The sequence below is a fragment of the Centropristis striata genome, chromosome 10, assembly GCF_030273125.1.
Source record: "Centropristis striata isolate RG_2023a ecotype Rhode Island chromosome 10, C.striata_1.0, whole genome shotgun sequence".
Taxonomy (NCBI): Eukaryota; Metazoa; Chordata; class Actinopteri; order Perciformes; family Serranidae; genus Centropristis; species Centropristis striata.
Window position 1 is genome coordinate 20,212,770 of NC_081526.1, and position 21,872 is coordinate 20,234,641.

A 21,872-nucleotide genomic window follows, 5' to 3' on the forward strand; every position below is an offset into this window, starting at 1 on the left:
CCATCAACCTTCCCTGCTTAAAATTCTTCTCGCAGCTGACAGTTACAAGCATAAAACAACTGCCAACCACCAAAACAAATGCAGGATGAAGGCAAAGGAGCCCAAGTGAGATGTCAGGAGACAAACGATTGCTAAATGATGGCCACAAAGTGTCAGAGCTGAAAAGATTTATGGAAAAGACTGGCAGTCTAATATATGCAAAACTTCCCTTCAAACCACGCTGCAGTAATATGAAATGTTGCAAGAATACCACTGAGATGTCTAGAAGAAAAGCTTGGAGGTCAAACCGCAGCGAACGAGCAGAGAGAGATACCAAAGTACACAGTCAGAGTTGAGTTTCTATTATCGTGACTGGCGTCTAATTTATACAGACTGATGGAGAGGAATGGACATGTGTTCGTTTTGAGATTACACAAGTTCTTGCACTTGTTTGACAGATGAAGGCTCAGAAAAATCGGGTGAGGCCTTGTTCTTTTCTCAGAGTGCCAATCAAAGAGATAAAAGGAAAACTAAGGTTATTCTGCTGCTGAACAGCATACGAACATATGCTGAACGCTAAAAATGAAACTGTGGATGGTGTAAAGCTGCTTAGAAGACAGACAACTTATGATAAAATCCAAAAAAATAGCAAATAAACAAAAGATTATGAGTGAGTGACTGAGTTTCATTCTTCCAAATGTTGATAGAACCCATTTTTGTTTTGTTCATGGTTAACAAAACTCACATGAACACTGTACAGGATTTTTACCACAGTTTTTCATGCACAGAGAGCAGATAGAAACCACTCCTTTGCTTGAAAATACTCAGTTTAATAACAATATGTGTAAGTCAAGCTGAATTTTCATTTCAGGGACACCTGTGGAGAGCGGAATGAACCCACTGAAGTATCTGTACAAAGGTGTCACATTTATGTCCAAACAAAATATGAGCGCTTATTTAAAAAATCTAATTATTCACAGCTTGAGTTGCAAACCTAGATGAAAGTAAACTAGACGTTCACAGCGGGACATGGGCTGTTCGAGCTCGATCTGCTTTTAGACAGCTGAAGAGCACACAGATGAAAAATAGGCCTTCATAACCCATATAAGGAAAATAATAAAATCTTAAACCAACTAAAACAAGAACTAAAGGTGGTGCAGAGAGAAAGAAACTGAGCTGATAAAGACATACAGCAAACTGACATCATAATAAAAAAATGTAGTTGCTATAGTGTTTCTCAAATACCACCTGATGCTTCTTTCCTTTTGTCCAGTATTAATATATAAAATGTAATTTTGCGTATCCATTCCGACATCAAGGCAAACATAATGCTTAAAGTTGAAGTTCAACTTGACTCTTTGTAGATTATGATCACACACAAAAATAGCCAATAGTAAAATACAATAAACTTAAAGTCAGTCGCTATAGTGTTTCCCTAATAGATATGTAAACGTACGACTTGATGCTTCATTTTCTTTTCTCCAGTTTTATATTTTGAGATATAGAATGTAAGCAAATTATCTTTAGTGCACTGCAGTTCACCAGATTATGATCAAACACATAATTGTCTGCCAGTGTTTTTGTCAATTTATGCTAAGCTGCATTAGTGCTTTATAAAAAATTAAAAATTTAGATGCACAAACGACATGAATGCACAAAAACCATGTGTGCAACTTTTTCCACATGTAACTGGTATTTATAAATATGCAGGTGAACAGGTTTCTTTTTTTTCCTCCCCGGTAGGTTTATATTTTGGACGGTCAGAGGACTAAAGGTGTTGTATCCTTTGCAAACTGTAAAGCCCCTCAAAGAGGATTTGTGAAAAAAAAAAAAAAAAAAAATTGAAAATTCAAGGTGAGAGATGTTTCTTTAAAATAAAACATTGTTTTCAGTTTGTTTCAAGTCTGATTTGGCTGGCTGCACAGCATTCAGTCAAATGTCAAAGGTGCATTTATACACTTTATTTTAATTTATTATTAAGTAATGTATCTTTTTTAAATTTCAATTTGAGCTGACAACGCTTTTGATGATCATTTAATTTGATTCCTGAATTGTGAAGCACTTTCTAAAGTCAGTTTGAACACGAGGGCTTTATATAAATCAATCTTTGATCATCCTGCTGTTTAAGAATAATAATTCTACTAATAATGATGGTTTGCAGAAACGTGATGCATTAGTGTTACAGATGGCACAATAAGCCACAGCTGTGTTTGATGACACCTGGCACTGTTGCAAAATCTCAAACATAGTCGATGAAATGGCACTTTTATTTGCTGTATTTCTCACTGGCAGGTCAAATGAGTGGTGGAGTGACACAACTTTTTATCTGAAAACAGAGGTTAAGAGTGAGGCTCATACAGGTGAGCTCAGTTACATAAATAACTGATTTATAAAACAGAATCAGCAGAAAATAAGGTGGTTTAGACCTGAATCTGAGTTATGTGTTACTCTTTTACTAACTTACAAAAAAACAAAAACATTGTGTGTGTAAGCTGGTTGAAGGATAATGACAATTGTTTTTAGAAATCCAGTTTTACTGCAGAATGTTCAGGAGACGGCAGCCTTGATACCAGACTGCCAGCAGAGGTGTATCAAAGAGCCCTTTACACTTTCCAACCTGTCTCAACGATGAGCTAAATTTTGATCCAGGCTGTCAGAAAAGTCGAGAAGAAAAAACACTGACAAGCAAATACTTCCTGACTGTCAGTCCCTGCCTTCTTAAGATGTTCAATTTCCAGTCTTTGCGATGTATATTTTACTCCTGAAGGACAGTTGTGGGATAAATGCACAAAGAGGGAGTTGTACGACTTGCAGACAGCAGTCAGGCAAAGCAGGGCCACAGAGAGAAGCACTTCAGCGCGGGGCAGACGGAGGCTGATTCATCAACACAATCTGTCAGGGCTGAGCAGTTTTATAGAGAGACCAGATCTATGGAAAATTCCTGCTGTCTCGCAAAGTGAGAGGGAGCAATAACACATGCTGGTGTTTGCAGAATACTTAAGCAGCCAGTGGGACATCTTACTGACGACTTGGAGGTCAAACTGTGGAGTTAAACATGGGAGGAGTACAGACAGACAAGGGGAGACACACCTGCCTATGAGGACGATATGAGAGGAGATTAGTGAGGAGAAAGAAATGAATGCTTTCTTTCTACACTATTTTATATTTGTGCGTAAAAAAAACCATAGAAGCTGAAACACTGAAAATTCTAAAATAACATGCAAAAATTAGAAGGTGCTATGAGAACAGACTTGACGAACATAAATGTCATAATCACCACAAAATAATTATCTCCTTTTGCTGATATTCTGAAAAAAATAGTAAAAATTTGAGCTACATTTGTAAGTAGATCTGGAGTCCTGAGGGATGTTTTTAAGACTGCACCTTCCTCCAAAACACCTGTCACACATTCAGGAGATCTTTTCAAAACATAAACGCTTGCAAGGCTTTTTAATATATAAGTTATCCTTGACAGCAGCAGAACATCACGATCAGTTTGGGCACAACCGTAGCTGACGCTGACAGATGGTTTGTTAGACAGAACCGTCTGAGAAGCCGCCACTGGGAACTGTTGGAAAAGGGCAGGCACTTTTTTAAAATAGTTGGCAGGTGATTGGATGAGCCATCTGTCAGTCTACGTCACCGTCGCCCCGTGTCGCTGCTAAACCACGCCTGAAGCTGCCAGGAGCTCTTCATACAACACTGATCAGCTGTTCAGACACGTTTACTTAAACCTGACAAGATGGATTTGAGTGATGTTGTGATAACATATACACTCACCAGCCACTTTATTGGGTACAACTGTTCAACTACAAATTAATGCAAATATCAAAACAGCCAATCAGATGGCAGCACATCAATGCATTTAGGCATGTAGACATGGTGAAGACAAGCTGCTGAAGTGTTTCACAAACTGCTGATCTAACAACCATCTCTGGGGTTTACAGAGAACGGTGTGAAAAAGAGAAAAATATCTTCTCACAACAACACACAACACGTCTAACCTTGAAGCAGACGAAGACCACAATGCCACTTTATTAAGTACACCTAATAAAGTGGCCGGTGAGTGTATTTGTTCACTGATATTATTGGATGATACCAGACATTCAAAGTGATATTAGTATCCATCAGTATAGACTTATATTCTGTCCAATTTGTGCCAATATGCAAACTTTTGTTAAAACATTATATATAACGCTGAATACAATGTTTGGGGTCATTTAGAATTAGTGTTAACTATCTATATTATCTATTCTATATTTTCTCAGCGCATCATTTCTAGAATTGGTTGACAATTTAATACATTGTATGTATCGTATATATAACGGTATAACAATGCATAATAATGATTTCAGATTTCAATAATCCCAGAAGGGTAATTTAGTTCCATAGTTTACATTTGTGATACATATACTTTAATAAAGTTATTTGATTAACAAAGAAGACTTCAGAGTACCTTTTGATATCGGCTTATATTTTGTCTGGTCTGCAAACTTTTTTTTTAAACAATATATAATGCAGAATACAATAATTTTATACACGTCTTGAAATGGTGTTGACTATCTATTTCATCTGTTGTTTATTTTTCATTTCCCAAGTTATCATTACTAGAATTGGTATAATTGTATTGTAATGTTAAATTCTATTTAATAAAGTTATTTGTTTAAGAAAGCAGCCTTTGGAGTACATTTACAGTGCCTTGCAAAAGTATTCATACCCCTTGGAATTTTCACCCTTTTGTTGCTTTTACACATTAAATCATGGTTGATATAATTTGGCCTTTTTAAAAAGAATTTGCAAAAAAACCCTCTTTAATATCAAAGTGAAGAAAGATTTTTACAAAATAATGTCAATTAATTAAAAATCTATAAGGTAAAATAAATGAGTGCATAAGTATTCATACCCTTTAAAGTAACTGAACTAATTCAACAAAGTTCCAGCTAGTTGATGCAGCAGAGTCTCAGTTAGTGTAATGGAGATCACCTGAGTACAGTTGATGTGTGTCAAGTGATTATAGTATAAAAAAAACATGTGTCTGGGAGGTCCAGTCTCTGGTTCATCACTAATCCTGCTACAATAGTACCATGAAGACAAAAGAACACTCCTAGCAACTCAGAGAAAAGATCATTGAACAGTGGAAGTCAGGAGATGACTACAAAAAAAAAATTAAACTCATTGGACATCACAAAGAGTTCTGTTAAACCATCTTTAAGAAATGGAAGCAGTATGTCACTTGTTTAAATCTGCCTAGAGATGGCTGTCCTCACAATCTGAGTGACCTGACAAGAAGAAGACTGGTCCAGCAGCCTTCCAGGACCTGCTGCTGAGGAGCATCCTCAGACCATGATGCTGCCACCACCATGCTTCACACTGGAGATGGTGCGTTTGTGGTGATGTGCAATGTTTGGTGTTCGCCAAACATAGTGTCTAGTCTGATAGCCAGAAAGGTCAGTTTTTGTCTCATCAAACCATAGAACCTTCTTCCAGTTGACCCTGGAGTCTCCCACATGCATTTGGGTGAATTCCAGGTGAGATTTGATGAGCTTTTTTTCTCTCCTGCACATCTCCGACTGGTGAAGAACCAGGCAACAGTTGTTGTATGTGCAGTCTCTCCCATCTGAGCCACCGAAGCCTATAATTCCTGCAGAGTGGTCCTAGGTGTCTTGGTGACCAACCTCTCCAGTCTTCTTCTTGTCAGGTCACTCAGATTGTGAGGACGGCCAGCTCTAGGCAGATTTAAACAAGTGCCATACTGCTTCCATTCCTTAATGCTGGTTTAACTGAACTCTTTGTGATGTCCAGTAAGTTTTTTTTTTTTTTTGTAGTCATCTCCTGACTTCCACTGTTCAATGATCTTTTCTCTGAGTTGATAGGAGTGTTCTTTTGTCTTCATGGTACTATTGTGGCAGGAATAGTGATGAACCAGGGACTGGACCTCCAAGACACATGTTTTTTTATACTATAATCACTTGACACACATCAACTGTACTCAGGTGATCTCCATTACACTAACTGTGACTCTGCTGCATCAACTAGCTGGAACTCTGTTGAATTAGTTCAGTTACTTTAAAGGGTATGAATACTTATGCACTCATTTATTTTACCTTATAGATTTTTAATTCATTTATCCTATTTTGTAAAAATCTGTTTTCACTTTGATGTGAAAGAGGTTTTTTTTGCAAATTCTTTTTAGAAAGGCCAAATTATATCCACCATGATTTAATGTGTAAAAGCAACAAAAGGGTGAAACATCCAAGGGGTATGAATACTTTTGCAAGCCACTGTACATTGTCATATTGGTGCACAATCCACATTTAAAAGGTTTTCATTCCATCTTAAAATTCTGCTGCCATAATAGCTATTGCTAAAATTTCCCCCTTAATATGGGGTTTCAGATCAACCTAAAATCATATTTGTCAGGTTTTGCTTGTAATATTGCAAGAATCCAGCTACCATGAAAGGTGAAGTTCAACTGGGGCCGAATCAAAAAGCATCCAAAAACGTCAAACTTCAGCTCAGACTATGTCGGGATTTAAAGAAGGAATCTATTTGTTATTATTGTGTGTGTGTGTGTGTGTGTGTGTGTGTGTGTGTGTGTGTGTATGTGTGTCTGTGTGTGTGTGTGTGTGTGTGTGTGTGTGTCCGTAGGGATCTCTGTGTGTGTACTCATGTCCGCCCCGTCACCATAAACCCCTCCATTGATTCGTGGCCTGTCTGCTGGCCGCTCTGAAGCCCTTAACAAACTCCATTGCGTTTTATTGGCAATCCTGCTGCTGATGTCATCAAGCGGGGACAGGATCCAAACGACCCATCAGAGGAGCCGGCCAGCCGCCTTCACAGGTAAAACTCTACAGTTTATGATAATCATCTTCCTCTGCTGCTTTCATCCACAGACAGGGTCAGAAAAAAGGAAAACCACAAGGTCTTCTAAAGAAGCCCTGTGTTATTGTTGCTTGTTAAAGGAAGTAAACCTGCTGAGACTGAGAGGAAGATAGAGCGGCTGCTTAATTAGTGCCTCAACATTTTCCTTATCTTGTTTAGATTACTGTGGAGCATTATTACACTTGAGACACAAGTAGTGCTCTGACTGTTTTCACTTGTGTAGCTGTATTCAGTGTTTAGCATCTGCTGTGAAGAGTCTCAGAGGACAGGCAACAATATGCTGCAAGCTTAGCCACAGAAATGTAGCCATTGTTTATGCAAAAAAAAATGTGATTATGTGATTTAATATAATTTTAGATGAGTACATATGCATATATGTGCATCATGTGTACCAAACACAAACAAACACTTTCTGCAGCACACAGTAACTGTCAAGTTATAATCTTTGATCAAACATCTTTTTAATTTATATCAATCAAAAATGTGTTTTTTGATTATATTTCGTAAAAGTATGCTTTTGGGGGGTTTGATATAAGTTATAAGCAAGAGAACTTGCCTGTTTTTGTCAGTTTGACTATATTATTTAGAAAAATAGTATGGTTTGTTTGGGTTTAGATACAATTTTTCATTTGAGAACTTGACTTTCTTTTGTCCGTTTTTATATATTATATTGGGAAAAAATACCCAGCTATGATATCTGTTCTACATGTGAGTATTTCACTGACCTTTTTTCCCCGAAAAATATGTATGTGTGAACCATAATCCTTTTCACTTCAGTAAAAACCATTAACATTCAAGCATGATGAGGCTTTTTGTTTCACATTGTCATACAAATTAAATAAATATCTTTTTCTGTATAGAGTCATATTATTTATTTTTATGAACCATACTATTTATTTAGCAGTGTGTTATTATTGAAATTCAATAATAGCAGAATAGTATTTTTTTATTACACTTTTTTAACTATCAATAGGGCTGACTATTTAATATACATTAAAGGTTTTTTTATATATCAAACACACATGCAAAATGAACTTTGAATCTGATCACTACCTTATTCTATAATTTTCACAGTAACCTAATAATCTGCACCACCCAAAAAAAGAGTTTCATCCAAAGTGTGTTGGAGATACAATAGACATGAGGAACACACACAAACATGCAAAACAGAAATATATAAGTTATATAATTTTTGATAATAAATTGTGTTTGGCGGACATTTTTCACTGTGCTCCTAAACATTTTTATTTAGGAGGACAAGGACTTGTTGCTAATGAAAAGTTAGCGTTTTATCAAATAGAGCAAAAACTGTGCACTTAATTGATAAAACTGCTAAAAAATTGAGAAAACAAGGCTTGTCTCATATGTTTTATTATTCAACCTCAAGCTGCTATAAAACTCATATTCTGGTTGGAGCTACAGGTTTTTAGCAGAAATAATACAATAAAGGCTTCAATGTTCGACCTGGGCTATCATCAAACAGGCACTGTATTTCCCAGAGTATATCCTCATTTTGCATTCTTCATATCGAATGAAAGTTATTCAGCCTTTTACTTTGACATTCTGTCCTTTTCTACCAATGACGACTGAATTGCAAGACTGTTAAATTATTAACAAAACAAAGTGAAGTTTGTGTCCTGTTCCTCCTTGACACATCTCCAAATCCTTGCAGTGATATAACCACAGGGCCCATGTGCATCTATCCTGTTGACATCATATTTGCTGTAGCAAGAAGACAAGATTGCAATATTGAGAGCTTTGAGGGTAAAAAAAAAACTCCTCGGGGAGGATGAGCCCAGACAGTTAGCTGTCTGGCGTTCCCCGACTTGTTTCTATCATTCTCCCTCTAGGTCTGACAGCTTTAGTGTTCAGCCTTTTAAAATGCATTACAGCACACTTCAAAATCGATCACTGAAGGATGTGCTCTCTCAGTGACACACACGCAACACACACACGCAACACACACACGCAACACACACACACACACACACACACACACACACACACACACACACACACACACACACACACACACACACACACACGCATAAAGATGTAGGAAACAGGACAAGGTTAGGCAAAACATTCTGTCTGAAAGAGCACACACTAACATCACATGGCTGCGATGACATCATTTAGAGCAAGACCGATACATCGGCCAATCATAGATACATCAGTATAACTCTTGTCTAACATGCACCAATACAAAAACTTTTTACAAAATACATAAACAACACATTAAGGTTGGGCACGATGATAGATAAAAGTAAATTCAAATGCTTTAGATTTGTAGATGTGACAGCCCCAGAGTGCAGCTTTAGCGGCTCTCACAAAATATGTCTGTGCACCATTAAATAAAACAGAATTGATACTTTTTAAGCACTTAATAAATGCCTCTGAAACACACACCTAGGTGTGGATGGGGGATTGGCCTTTCAAATCACAATGTTGTGCTCAGTGCTTAATGACATTTTGGTTATCGTTGAATATTGGAAACTGGTATCAGTCTCAAAAAGCCCATATCGTCAATTTTAATTTTTCACAGACTTACTCAGAGATCAGTGACGAGAACATTTTTTTTTACATTATAAATTATAGATCCCCTCCAGACTAAGACATACAAATATTCAGTTTGTAACAATAACCAATGTTTTTTTTCTGCACAACCTAAGTATAATTTCCTCTATTCTACCTAATTAAAAATTCCAGAATATGCTTAGGCAAAATGTGTTTATTTACAAAGTTTTCCTGCAAAACAAAAGACGTCTCCTACCTCACTTCAACCCCCTGTCTCAGTGTATGCGCACTGGCTAGTTGTGATTTCACAGATAATAATTTTTCGACCCGCCCCTTAAAATCAAACTATTCAGCAGTTAAATGTGAAAAAAGCATTCTTGTGTCAAACTCTGCACATGCATCATTCTGCATGGTGAAGCTCACGCATCAAACAGGAGGAACACGAGGAAAACAGTTTTTGTCTTACATTCCGGTAGCCACTGAAGCCTGATACTTATACACACATCTCTATTCATTCTTCTCTGCTTCTCTTCCTCCGTTTCTCTTCTGCCTGTTTCCACTTATCTCTCTCTTCTTCTGCATTCACCCATTAGCAGTGTATTATCTCTCTTTCAACACTCTGCACAGCCCATTTCTCTTTCCTTACAAATCTATTCTGCATTCTCTCCCTTTTTTCGGGATTAGCAGTGCCCCGAGGTTGCTTGGTTGTTTGTTTCAAAGGGCAAAATTCCCAGACAGCAGATTTAGAGTGCAGCAGGGAAGGGGGACAGGGTTAGAGGGGGACACAGGCTGGTTTGTGGCCCTCATGGGAGAGAATGACGTTAACGCAGCCGGGGCATGAGGTTTGACTCCCAACTGGGACCTGCCGCGCTAAAACATGCGTGCAATGGTCCCGTAAGGAGCTTTTGGATGGAATCGTCTGCCAAATGACACATCAATGTTACGTTCCCAGGGACGGGGAGAGCTGTAATCCGCCACTCAAACACGTTCTAAACTCAGCCAGTGATCCAGTTATTACACATGAGGATATCATTTGTAAGCTGTGAGCAGCTGGGGGAAGCGGAAATCGCTGTAAAGCAGAGAACGCTCGGGTAGATTTGAGAGTCTAGACAGGAAAACAAAACAAACAGTGTGTACAAGTACAAAAGTCACAAATAGGGATAACAAAAACACACTGATAATAAACTGTGCTGTATCCTGAACTGAAAATGCAAATGCAGCGGAAAGACACACAAGTGGAAGAACAGACAACATTTTCAAATAAACGACTCCGTATAAAAAATGACGAGGCATCTCCACTTCCGCTCACTGTACAACATTGAGGCCTAAATATCCAGATACAAACGCTGCCATCTTTTTCTGGTGATGTCACTGAGTCTGCGCAGTAGTGACAAAGGGTGAAGCAGCGGTATCGAGCTCCTGCCCAAACATCTGCCTGACCAACCACGAGTCAATTACATCTGCCAATCATGACGTTTCACAACTGTTCAGAATCAAATAACTAATTATTTAAAACTGCACCAGGGTTGGAAATTTTCCTAATTCACCAGTCACTGTGGCTGACTGAGTCGGAAGGCTGCTTGTTTCTCTTGGACACTGTAACAGGGACACACGGGGGCGGGGTCACACAACTCAATCCTCCAGATGCCCATGGCTAACTTTTTAGCAAATAGGTAAGGCATTCATTGCAGTGGTGAAGAGGCCTGCAGATAAATCTATACAGGAGGAAACTCAGACCATTGAGTCTAACATCAAAAAGGCAAGCCAGATAATGTGCGGAGTGTAGCCACTTTGGATTCCAGTAAGAAAAGCAACATTGTGGGGACTAAAAATCTTATTAACATTGCATGGCAAATGTTTTTAAGTGGTAGAATGAAAAGTATTCAAAAATGGCAAAAATAGCCCTAAACTCCAAAGGGTTAATAAATTGAGGTTATATTAATTATTCCAATCACTATCTTGGTCTCTCCTGATTGAAAAACCCTCCATAACAAATACACTGTGTGAAAAGAACTAAGACTAATAATAAAAAATGACTTAATACGATTTTTCACACTGCAAAGAAGCATCAGTTAATACAAACAACACACTGCACGCACACACACACACACACACAAGCAGACACACACAGTCTCTGGTGTAAGCACTGGGCCACTGTTGACATGTAATGGAGCCTCCTAAAGGGATTAAGGGGTAGACTGTGAAATGTGCTGAATGCGCCTGCTTGGTAAGAAGGGCCCGCAGGGCCAGCAGGAGAGACGGGATTAAGTCACCCGCTGTGTTTGTGTGTGTGTGTGTGTGTGTGTGTGTGTGTGGTTACTGTGTGTCATTTCCATACTTTGTCATGCCACTTCGCCATCAGCTGATCCTTTTGCTCATATTGTTTAGCATCCTGTGGGGCTGCATCAAAGGCAGGAGGCACAAAGACGAGCTGCCATCAAATTAGCTGTATGATTCCAGCATTTGTTGCCTTCACACCGTATCACGCTGACTGCTGTCAGCGCTGACAGATACTTTGCACCGAGCATTAATGGAAATGCTGGTGAAGTCTCCAAAAGGATAGCACTAATGAGTAATTCTGCCTTCAGCGTCCAAACTCTGAAATAAAATGTGTCTCATAGTTCTGCTGTGGAAGTCCCACCTGATGTGCTTATGCTGCATTAGTCCTCTAGACTATCCTTGAATATTACTGTCTCCCCCCCCACCAATCGGAGGATGGCTGAAAATAGAACAAAGCTGTAACTTTTTCCAGGCAAGAAAACATTAAGTAAAATTATAATGTTAGACATCCACCACAGTGAAATGCAGGATTTATAGAATACTTGCAACTGGATGTTTGGATAACATGGTGTTACGTTTAAGTCAAAGGCAAAATGGTTGGGATTTTCCAAAAAAAAAAAAAAAACAATTCATAGAATATATACAGAAAAAATAATCCCTCTATCATCACTTATAACACACTAGAAGTGGACGCATGGTGAAAGGGCTGGACTCTACATTTGAGTAGCGACCAGGTGCCAGATAGTAAACTTGCATCCAAGAGTTAACTATGAAAATGATAGGCGCAGCATTGGAAAAACAAAAGTGAAACTCGTTGCAAAAGGAGAGTGAACCCGCTGGGGAGCAAAGTGTTATTGAGCTGGGGAGGAGGAGCCAACTTTAAATGATGTGTTCACAAACTGCAACGGGAAAATCATACTTATTGTGCCTTGAAGTTTCAAGTTCAGGTTTATTTATATTTGTGATATGTAGGTTAACCCAGGGTCACCATTACAATAGAAAGAGGAGTGGGTCAGCTCAGCAGCATTCAACGGTTTTAGAAACACATTTAGCATGGATGGACAAATGAATGAATGGATGAATGAATGAATGAATGAATGAATGAATGGACGAATAAATGAATATACAGAAATACCCCTCCTCCATATTGCTACTCATTGTTGTTTCTAGTATTGATACTAGCATTATTATTATTATTATTGTCTTTGCTGCCATCATTCTTTCCATTATCCTCGCAAAGAAAGCACATCATCTTCTCCTCTCTCGTTTAATTATCATTATTAGTATTATTGTTACTCATGCATGCTCTTTAAAAAATATATATATTATTATATTATTATATACGCACACGCACATGCACACGGGTACCATTATTGTCATTGTTTAATATTCACTCCCTGTCTGTCTATGTCACTGTATTGCATTTTTGCACTATTTGTCTGTCTGTCCATATCACTGTATTGTACTATTGCACAATAAAAAAAAAGAAAATGAAAAAAAAAAAAAGTACAGAAGCTATTTAAAAGAATAACACATGTATAATCAGATTTTCCACCCAAGCCGTACATGAATTAACAGGGAAGAAAATCAACTGTGGCTGGTTTGTGTTCAGTTACTTTTTCTGTACCAGTCCTGTCTGCAGGTTGGTAATAAATAAAATAAAAAAGACAAAACATACAATTTTCAAAAAAAAAAAAAAAAAGAAGAAACACATTGAGCATATATATAAATATCAAAAATACCTATTTTCTCTATACCTGTATTGCTATTTCTTAGTCTAGATTGTTAAAGTTTAAGCTGCAGCGATGTCTGCCTTCTCTCGATTATGAGACACATTGTAGTTGAGCTTTTCATTTTTTTGGTTCTTTGTTCAACACAAGCAAAGTGCAATTTAGTTTCATCGTATTTGACGAAAGGCAGATATCTACGACACTTGACAAACCAAAACAATTTAGATAAATAGCAGTACAGGTAAGTGAAAATACGCATTTTAGATTTGGTAGTAAACTATCCCTCTAACATTAGTGTCATAGTTTTTTTAGTACTTCCTCTAGTGGAAGTTGAGTGATTCTTGATTAACTGAAAAGTAGAACTTCTCATATGAACTCCTGCATATATCTGCATGCGCTCACTATTAATCCACACAGAGAAATCTTTTACCACTCTCCATCATTCTCGTCTTTCCCTCATTAACTTAATTCACTCCCCCTTCTTTTTTTCCTGTATTCAGTACATGGACCATTTACCCACATCTTTCTGCTTGTCATCTCCATTACAAAAATCTCTCACTCTTTTTCTGTCCTCTTCCCTCTCTACATCCATTTCTGTCTCTTCTCCACACCTCTCTGACTTGATCTCATTTGCAATGTCTTTTAACCTTGTCGCCCTTCCAACTCCTCTCCCGGTGTTACTTTTGCATCGCGGTTGAATCAAATTATTGCATTTTTTGGTAAGATGGGTACCTTGTAATTTCCCCCAGGCATGGTGAGTCATTTGTTTGCAGAGTGGAATTCATAAAGCTGTGGTGAAATTAAAATTTCTCTCCTGCTTTTTACACCGTCTTGGTTTTCCCTCATTCTGTTGCTCTGTGTGTGTGTGTGTGTGTGTGGGTGTGTGTGTGTGTGTGCCTGCCTGCTGGCACAGCAGCAGCTAGTTACTGAGCATGTCATCACAGCAACATCTGCAAAGGGGAAAAGGACTCCCAGGGGAGGCCAAACGACTGTTGCTAGAAACAATTGGGGTGGCCTCAATATGTGCTGCTCTCTTACTTGCAGGAGAGTCAAAGCATGAAGGTTTCCATATTTAAAGCTGCTGGCTCCTTTACAAAAACCCTGCACAAATTGTATTTATATCGTCAATTCACCTGTTTAGCATCATCCTTATGGATGGATACATATGCTATGTTCATCATCGCAACTATTCTCCACACTGCACCTGAACAGCAAATGTAACCACAATCAGAAAACTCTAGTTATACTCAATGAGGAAGTTATAATATGATTCACAGAAAGCAGAATGTGGGTAGAGAGCCTGTTTCATGCTTCTTGCCCTCAGCATGGAACAATATGGACAGTAGGGTTGGGTACCAAACTTTTAAGGTAACCAACCTTTTAAAGTACCAATTCACGTTGAAACAATCAGTACCTAATTGCTGTAGATGAGCTCATGTGGTTCGAAGACTAATTGTTTTTGTTTTTTACAATAATTGGAAATAAAATTTATGTTAAAAGTTATCTATCACATTTTTGTTATACAGAGAGCGTAGAGTAATGAAAAAAGCTACTGAAAGCTACTGGTATCGGTTCAAATGTGGATTGAACCCAACCCTATTGGACAGGGTCGCACAGACCGCGCTATAGTGACTGGCTAGCTACAGGATCCGAAACTGCACATAAGCCGATTCAAAACCAGACTACAGAGGAGAAGAGGTCTGTTCTTGGAGTCGCTCTGACAGCAAGTAGTATGAACGAGCAGACGTCTGTGGGGAATGTGCATGCCACCTGCACCTTTGCTGCCCGCAAGATGCATGAAACAGGTATAAGGCTGCAATTAGTCACATCTCTCAAGTGGCATTCTTCTTCCCTCCGTTTTGCAAGGTCACTACTATATCGAATTAGTATCACCCAAGACCATTTTGATTGGTTTAAAGAAATAACGACAAGCCGTAGCATCATTCCGGTGGAGCCAGGCCGTTGTTGAGTGCTGACACAGACCTTTGGAGGCAGGTCTTGATGTGCAGGACTACAGGCCCTTACACAGCAATTCATACCAGCAACGATGCAAATTTGCGAAAGTTGCCACTTTTATTCAGGGTCGATTTTTTTGTTACGTAATATTGGCTTTCTATGTGACAGTACTCATGACAAAAATAGCTGTTCAAAAAATATATTGAAGTACAAATTCATTGCACAAAAAAAAAAAAATGCCCCCGATGGGTAAAGGCCTCGAATATGTCCTAACATATTCCCAGTGTCAGAGAGCAATACAAAAGTCCTTCTTTCCCCGAGAATAAACAAAATTCTTCTTTCTACTATTGTACATCAGCTGCTCCAACCTGTATGTTCAAAACTAGTGAATGAGTAAACATTTTGACTTCACTTACACGGCTGCAAGATTGAGAGTGGAAAGCCTCAAGCAGCTGTTAGGACACATAATAACTTTATAAATATTTTACATTTCTTTGACTTGCTTTGAATTCTCCAGTGAAAACCTTGGCACATTCTCCTCCTCACAAGTTTGCACTGTCTCAATTTTTTTTTTTGCGATGCATCCCAGATTCCTTTCTAATTCGTAGTGAAGCCAATCCCAGCCTTTCCTTTTATCCCATGTGTGTCTTCCATCTGGGCAGCAGCGGAGTGGCAGTCAGTCAGAGGGAGTGAGATGCCCTGAATTTGTTTGACGGGTTCAGTGTTTGACAAAAAAATATGAGGGAATCAAATGCTCCCTGGAGAGATCAAACAGACCGCCAGTGTACGTAGTGCAGCCTGCAGTCTTATCAATCTCTGGACAACAGCCGACTAAGCTCCATATCACAGTGCAGACAGACAGAGTGAGAGGGGGGGGGAGGTGTGGGGTCATGAAAGACTTACAGGGACAGAAGTGAGAGGATGAAGGAGCAAGACTGACAAGACTCTGAGGGAAGGAGGGAGACAGAGGGAGGCTTCAAATCACGATTTTTGAAGGTGTGTAAACTGACCCGTTTGTTGCCGTTCAACACAACATTTTTTGTCTCAATCTCCACATCTCATTTTACTCCAAAGTCCCCAAACTAACTTTCCTTATCCTTCACCCATCCCCATCATTATCTCCGTCCCCTCTGTCTCTCTCTACCACCCTCCTCTTCATTTGATGTCCCATTTCTGTCATCCTCCTATCTCTTTATCTGCTTCCATCCCTCCCTCCGTTCCACAGGACGGTTGTGCTGTAGCGTTTCCGCCCACAGAGTGCAGCTTTTCTTTTCCGACGCTCTCATCTCATTATCCGACATTACAGGGCTCGGCTTGCTCCCCTGACCTTCTCCCTGCTCTGCACAATCTGCTGTTCCTCACTCAAATCATCCCTGTGGTTCCAGTCACTCTGCTTTTTCTTGTTTGAAGGAACAAGGATAAAAAGTCCTGCAGTTTTATTTCCCCCTCCTCACATGCATAATGCATGTTAGAAAAACAAAAACTTTAAACCAGAAGTGTGCAAACTTAGGCCCAAATGGAGAAAAAAGTAGTTCTTTGTTCACTTGAATCTGCAGTAAGATCATTTTATCTCTATCAAGTTTATTCACTAGTGAATATCACTCCTAATGAACTGTCAGGGCAGGTTTTTCGGTCTTGTAGTGGAAATTCAAAGTACCTCACTGAGTCATCTTGAACCTCAGCCTGCTCTGGATCAGTGTCATAATCCTTTTAGCACGGCGCCTCATGTCGGGGAAATCTGGACTTTTGTTTATAAGCTCCATCTGAAAGTTGTCCTTTATAGGTCCGCCACAATAACTACAATATCTGTTTATCAAGATTGGATAAAATTATTGAGGTCATGTCAATTTATGTTATGATAAAGTTGTGTTACACACGAATGTCACCAACATTTTCCTTTTTTGGTTGTGCTGCTTTTGTCCTCTCCTCTACTTCTGTCCTCTCAACACAATTAAAACTTTATTGCTCTTTTAAAAGGTTGTAATTGCATTACTATGCTATTATTTCATCATCATCTCAGTGGCATTAAACTGTCTTAAAAAGACAATAATATCATTTATAACACTTATTTCTGGGAGATCTCATCCAACAAAATGTGGTTATTATGACAGGCCTAGTCCTGTTTTACCCACATCAAAAGCCTTGCGAAGAGATTAATGTCCTTCTTTATGGCAGTGCTGGTTGAATTCCTTGATTAAAGACATGAGCAAAGTCTAATATTTTGGTATTCTTTGGTGTTATGGAAACCTGGAGATAATTTCCCTCAGAGTTGTGAAGTGTGCACAATCACCATCACTGATCTGCCTCACAGAGTCGAAGCTTCACAACAAATAAGTTTGTGAGCTACAACACAAGTCCTCTTCTCCTTCCAAGCTCTTGTTCAGTGTGTTCAGATGGCCAGTGAGATCAACTGAAGAAGTGAAGTCGGCCAGACACTCAGGGTTTCTCAATTTGAACGAACAAGTCAGCACATAGGAAAAACTGACTGAGGAGCACTTCCAACAATAGGTGACAGACACCAGAGTGATATATGTACTGTTGACGAAAATCAACCTTGTTGACACTGTTGACAGCTCACCTGCCTGTTTAGAGGACACTCTGCAGTCTTTTAAGTTTTACCCTCATATCTGCTGTAACAACCTGAGAATATTGTGTCTGGCTGCAAGTTGAACACCGAGCAAATGTTGCAATACTGTGACTACAACTGCAAAGTTACTGCATTCATAAAAAAGATGTGATAATTAGCTGCAATTATTGGTGAAACAAACTCGAGAAAAAAAAGAACCCGCACATTTAATCTTTCTTTCTTGCAAGTTTCTCCACCTGCCAGTAAAAGTAGCTGATGTTTTTTTAGATTCATCAGGTGTGACAGGCTCTTATCGGCTACTTTGAATGTAAATGGAGAGCAAAATAGCTCCCAGACACAAGGGTGTGATTAAAAACACAAAAGACACCAACAAGTCCAGGAAAACCTCAAAATGTCAAAATATGGATCATTGTGGAGCATTTTCTGCTCTTTCATGTTCTCAACCTCTTGAAATATACATGTATTATCCAGAGATACTTGCAATATGTGCAACGTTTGGAAAATCAATTGAAATACTAAGGTTGCTTCTCTAAGATGTGCTAATTCCTTAGATGTTCTGTACTTTGACCAAGTGGAAAAATAGATAACTGGCTGCTCTGTATAATCAACTGCAGATCAAAAATCTGTCAGCTGCTCTTGAAAAATGGAGGAAAATAAGGATAAACAGAACGGCAATGGAGGCAAGCCACAAAAAAATGACAAGGAAGGAAAAAAACTTTATTCTAGTTAAATAAAACACTGAAGGAAGACCTACATGCAGAGTGGTTTTAAATATTTCTCTCACTATTTCTTCTTGTATTTTTTGGATCCTTTGATTATCTTCCTGTTTACACGGTAAAAAGTGGACTGTGAGTCACACAGAAAATGTTTTCCCCAATCCATTAATACTTAGTTTTGCTGTCTACATTGACAAACAGCAGTAATTATCTAAAAATGACCAACCAGCTCTGACTAAACCCTTCTGTAGTGCATCTGCATATTTTACAAAAATACTAATTAGCAGGAAAAACAACACAAAAAACTGCCAGGTTCTGAGAGTCGGTAAAAAGTGGGTAAAAATACAAAGGAGAGTGTCAATAAGTGGTGAAGAAAAAAGCAGCGAGGAGGTAAAAGGACAAGCAGTAATGGAGTTCTCAAGGAAAAGACGGACAGAGTAGGATAGTAACAAAACAAGACAGAGCTAAAGTGAAAAATGAAAGGAAGGTCAAGTGAAAGAGAGAAAAGGAAATTTAAAGAAAAAGGATGAAAATGGGAGGTAAGGGAAAAGGTAGGGGCGGAGAGTGGGCTTTTAGAAAGGAGGAGGATGTAAACTTGACGCAGTAATTAGGAGAAAAGAGGAGAAAAATATATTAGGGACAAAAATCAGAAATCTGACAGAAAGATGGATCGAAGTAAGGAGAAAGTCTAAAAAGCATTGGAGGTAATAAAATGAGGAAGACGATGAGGAGAAAAAGACGGGGAATTAACAGAGAGAAAAATAGAGGCAAAGGGCAGATGACAATGGAGAAGAGAATGAGGAGAAGACACAATAGAAAATGAAGGGCAGAAGAAGACAAAGCAGCAGAGGAGAATGAAAAAAAGAGGATTAAATAGAAAAAGGAGAAAAGAAGAGGAGGAGAGCTGAGAAACACAAGATAATACGCACAGATGGAGGGAAAGGAAGGAGGAGAGGACACGATACACAAAAAAAAATCATGAGGAGAACAAAAGAAGAAGAGTGGAATATAGAAGATAATTAACAGCCTGGAGACGAGAGAAAAGCAGGTGATCAGTGCAGACAGGTGGCCCGGAGGGCCGAACACAAGACAAAGTGTGAAGAGCGAGGAGAAGGTGGTGAGGACATCAGAGAAAGAGGTAGAAACAGAAGAAGAGAGTAAAGGAATAAAGCCGGGGACAGACAAAGAAGTAAACACAATCCATCACTGCTACTGCGCCTCCACTCCACCAGACCAACACCTCCTCCTCCTGAATGCTGATCTCCGACTCTCTCTTTCTCTCTCAGAAACTCTCTTTTCTCTTCATTCTTCTACGTTTACTTCTGTCCCCACTCTCTCCTTCTCCTTGTATTTGGTCTTACATCATTCTCCTTCTGTTGTTTGTGCTTTATCCTGTTGGTCTTATAACAAGATTGTTGCCTTGGAAATCTTTTATCACTTCCATTGTTTTGTCATTAAGAGCAACAATAACAGAGGCGTTTATAGGTCAGAACATAGGGCTCCAGCCCAGTGAGCCCTTTTGAAGCTCTTTTGAAACTCAATTGCTTATGCATGGTGTCTTCATAAGTCTTCATAAAGAGCTTGTTGCTGTTGTTTTATTATTTGGAAATCTGATTACAAAGACTGAGACTGGTCCTGCGTTCCAAGCTTCCGATTTCTAGTCCACTTCCATATACAGAGACAAAATTTAGCAATTTCATTGAAATTAGGTTACAAAACCAATAATCTAGATTTAGGGCAAAAAACGTCCTGTTTAGGCATTATAAAAGACAATTTGACAAGTAAAAACATGCATGTAAATGCCAGGAGTGAAGTAGTTACAAGATGACGTGACTAGTAGAGGTGATATCGTTACATAAAAACGTGATGCATGGATGTTCTGTGATGTTTAAATCACATTATTTACTTTTGTTTTCACATGGGACACGAAGTTCTCCTGGGTGAAAGTCCCCGAGCGCAACTCTCGAGGACAGTCTCAAATGTAAATACAGGTGCATCTTAATACATTAGAATATCATGGAAAAGTAAATTTCCAGTAGTTCAAGTCAAATAGCCCCAACCAAGTATTGAGTGCATATAGATGGACATACATTTCCATATCAAATATACTTTTTAAAATTCGTTTTAGTTTTTTGAGACACTGTATTTTAGGTCTTCATTAAATGTAAGCCATAATCATTATAATTAGAAGAAATTAAATAAATTAAGACATGAAATGTTTAATTCTGTGTGCAATGGATCTATATAATGTGCCATTTCACATTTTTGAATTGAATTACTGACATAAATAAACTTTTCTATGATATTCTAATTTATTGAGATGCACCTGTATGGGTTGTATTTTGCTGCCAGTACAAATGATCTTTGGGGTCATTTTTGCGAGGAGACCAGTCTCTAGAAAGCACAGAGCATGGATGGATAAGATTTGATTCATGCCAATGCCATTACTGATTCTGCTTATCAGTCTGATTCTTTGTTGATTCCTGGTCAACTTTCTGCATTGAAGGAAAGTCGACCTACAGAGGCTCTCAGGTCGAAAATCTGCAAAACGTGAATTTGTGGGGCTAAAGTTATTATTTCAGTATATTCATCCTTGGGAATGGATGTGCTGCTCAGTTTGGAAGTGGAAGTGTCAAATGCACAACATCTCTGAGATTCAAGCCCATGTTGCAAAGAACGATGTTTTTGCAAAGAACTGTGTTTTTGCAAATTGCTGTGGTTTCCACATTTACTTGAAATTACATTTTTAAAGACATTACAAACTGCACTGCTGTCATTTTTCTGTATGAAATGAATGTGTTGGAACATTTCTCTGTGCAACAACTCCTTCTTGTTGCAAGTTTCCAGTAAGGAAGACAGTTTAATTTCATCAGTTTGCAATGCACAACTGTCAGAAAAACATGCCAGCATTGATGAAAAGGAACTGATAAGCCCGGGGACATATAATTCCATTTGTTTGGACAATTTGGAGCCAGTTGTCAACTGAAAAACAGGCAAATGGTTGTGTTGCAGTGTCTCTCCCTGGCTGCAGCCCATGTGCATGCAAGATAAACCCCCTACTATTATCAAGTTTTAGGAGTAACCGATTCGGTGTTTGTGCATGTGAACTTTGGCAACTTCCAATTCTGGTTCACATAATAGTCTGCAAAACAAAAAAATTTATGAAAAATATTTCAAAGTGTATGTTCTCACAGAAGTATATGAAAGATGATGATGGTGAATGAA

The 21,872-nt window shown here is 38.6% G+C and overlaps 1 protein-coding gene across 1 annotated transcript in view; it reads right to left on the reverse strand.

Moving 5' to 3' along the window:
- The window catches only part of man1a2 (mannosidase, alpha, class 1A, member 2), a 161,590-nt gene that overhangs the window by 48,520 nt on the left and 91,198 nt on the right, over positions 1-21,872 (reverse strand). The window lies entirely within an intron of this gene.